The following is a 3239-nucleotide window of genomic DNA, read 5'->3' as shown; positions in this document are numbered from 1 at the left end:
CAGCTGCCCATCTGCAGAGCGCCTGCTGGGAATCTGCTGAGAGGTTCTTGACACAAGTTATGGCTTGTTTATCTGGTAGCTTTGCTTTGTGCCTCCTACCCAACCCGGAAACCCTTCCTCTTCTGACCTCTTGGCCTGCTATTATATACAGACTAGTCTACATGATAATTTTGGTAACCATGCTTCATCTTCTGACAAACACTGCGCAAAGCAAACAGATTTGGATTGTCATCATTAAAGCAAACTAGTGCATGGTTTATCTATACAATCTGCTGCTGCTAACGCTTTACCTGGCCTCCAGAGGTTTCAGCAAGCTGCTGCAGGGTATATTAACCTGTGCAGTACCAAACCAGGCACGACTTTGCTGCCTCCCAAGACTGGAAGGACTTGGAAGCCAGCAGGAGTTCTTTCTAAGGTTACTGCATGCCTAACAGAGATAAGAAAGCCTCATCCAGTCATCCCAGCATCAACCCATTTAAACTGGAGCCCCTTTTCTAGAAAAGCCTGCAGTTTAGCTTAATGTCTCTTGGAGGTTTAAAGAAGATAAAACACCTTCTTTGTCTTTGCAGAGTTATATTCCAAGCCACGGATATTTACTCTGCCTTCGTCCAACAGCTTACTACATCCCTAAACGCCAGACTTTTTTCTCCCAGCAAAGGTATTTGCAAACAACACTCCATTCCTGCACTCCAAAAAGATTAAAGCACTCTGTCTCTTCCTATAAGGCATGTTTCTAGGGTGGTTATTTGCTTCAGATGTTTCAGCTGACTTTTCCAGGTAGGGACATTAGAGAAAGATGGGGATGGGGGACAGAAGGGTGTTAGTCCGTCAATTGGCTTAATGTATCTTTAAGCCCATCTTTACACTGGGGCAGATGGGGGGTGATTGACACAAAGGGACTGAGGGACACAGCTGATGCTCAAGGACCATGGGACCATGGTGCTTCTCCACATACCATGCAGAGCTCCAGGTCTGCCAGCAGCAATGTGTCTCCTTAACATTTTCAGTTTCCTTTCACCATCTGGCCAGACCAGCTTAGCAAACCCTATGTACTCTGCATTTAGCATCCGTGTGTGTAGCTCTTCCAAGGCCATGAGGGCTGGAAGACAGGGGGTGTTCTCTGCCATGTCTAATAGCAGCAGCTGCCGGCACAGGGAATGCGGATGTGCTGTTTGCAACTTAACTTCCACGATCAATAGAGCAGCTGCTTGTCCTGCAAGCTCCTGCGGGGCAAGAAAAATCAATTGGTTCTGCCAAGAGAATCCCAGAGGGTCGTTTATCAGCAGTACTGAATGAGGGAGCAGGAGATTCCAAAGGGAGAGCGGCACAGAGCGTGGCAGGGCACCTGCACAGAGGCATAGGTGTGCAGGGAGCACGTACGGGTGGCAATGCAGAGTGTGTTTGTAGTTGTGTGATGGAAAAACAGGGCAAGGAGCAGACACAGCTGCAGGCAGGGAAGTCCCCTCATCTGTGGCAAGCAGCAGGAGCCTGTGGGCTGTTTAATACACTAGCAAATTCCTGCTATGTGATGTAAATCAGAGAGCACCCGAATCCCAGTCCAGCACTCAGGAGCAGACAGGGATTTCAGTGGAAGGGGGATGTATTCTGGGCTGTTCCTGGAAATCCTTCTCACTTGAGGCTCCAGTGGTGTGCTGCAGCTGGTGACTGCAAGAAAGAGCACCCTCGATCTGCTGCCCTGGGGTCTGAAAGAGCTGAGCACCCAGCTGAACACCCAAGGGCACAAACACTCTAAGAAGCAATGAAAGCAAATGCACCATAAATGCAAAGGGGATAAGCCCGTGCAATGATGTGTTCATGTGTGTGTGCATGTGACAAGAGAAAGAAAGGCTTCATCATGGTCATTGCAGACCCCAGCTGTGAGGCCACAAACCCTGCAGAGACAGGGAGATGAGGGAGAGGCCACAGGTAAAGCTGGGACGTGTGGGGTGAAAACAAGAGGGAAACTGAGGCACAAACTGTGCATGCAGCTTCTAGTGAAAGATGTCAGGAGCTTCTCTACACCACATCCAAGGGTCACCTTGTGGGCTCGGTAGAGTTTCCTCTTCCCATGAGCAGTGTTTGTGGTGGGAGAACAGCCACCAGCATGAGCATGAACAGGCAACATGAGCAGATCAAAACCACAGGGCAACTTTTGGGGGATTAGCTTTTCACTGTAAGATCAAAAGGGAATGAGATCCCTTCATTCTCTCTCCAGCCCCCTCAAGGACAACACTTCTTTCCTGTACATGGCAAGGTGCATTTTTTTCCCTCTGTCAGCAAAAATCTTTCACAGATTGAATATGTTTTCATGGCTCTCCAGGGGGGCCTCTTTGCCCAGCGGGTAGTATATGAAATCACAGAAAACAGCCTGCCTGAGGCCTTTCCAGCCACTGGAGCAAAGATATAGCTCTGGGACACAGGCATAAATACTCTGCTGGCTCTTCTTAGACTTGGGCATCATCCTAGGAAGTGGCTCATCCCTTCTGCCTGCAACGGGATGCTCAGCACTAGGCAGGATTGGCATTACACCTCCTTTTGGTGTTACACCAGAACAGACCTCCCATTTGCCCTGGGCTCCTCCATCTTTCTAGGCTTTCACAGCTCTTCCAATCTGGAATATATCTGATACATAACATATTAATTATAATTAACTCATACAGTTAATTTTTCCTGAGGCATTCATCAGCCCCGATCCCTCTCTCCAGAGACTGATCCTGCCACCAGAAGTGCAGGAGCAAGGAATTGCTCAAACAATTGCTATTTCCTGGATTATCCCTGTAAGCCAAAGTGTGACTATCACTTGTGCCATCAGGACGTATCCCCCCTGTGCCCTAAGACCTGGGCTGTGTCTGGTCCCAGAGCAGTCAGCACTGAATGTGGAGTAGGATTTTGACCTAAGTTTCACATTTAAAACCCCATATGTCTGTGGGGGGAAGGGCACAGGGCCAAGGCAGACACACAGTGAGATGAGGGGTCCAAGCTGGGCGGGCAGGTCACGGCCAAGTGCTTGGTTGTGTTTGTCAGCTTCACCCCCAGACCTTGAGTCTGCTTGATTCTTCACGAGCTTTACTCTGCCTTTATACTTAAAATCATAGAATCACAGAATGGTTTGGGTTGGAAAGGACCTTAAGATCAGCCAGTTCCAACTTCTGCCACAGTCTGGGACACCTCACACTAGACCATGTCACCCAAGGCTCTGTCCAGCCTGGCCTTGAACACTGCCAGGGATGGGCATTCAC

The sequence above is a fragment of the Nestor notabilis genome, unplaced genomic scaffold (genome assembly GCF_000696875.1).
Source record: "Nestor notabilis isolate BGI_N333 unplaced genomic scaffold, ASM69687v1 scaffold11489, whole genome shotgun sequence".
NCBI lineage: Eukaryota > Metazoa > Chordata > Aves > Psittaciformes > Psittacidae > Nestor > Nestor notabilis.
This window is presented reverse-complemented; position numbering follows the sequence as displayed.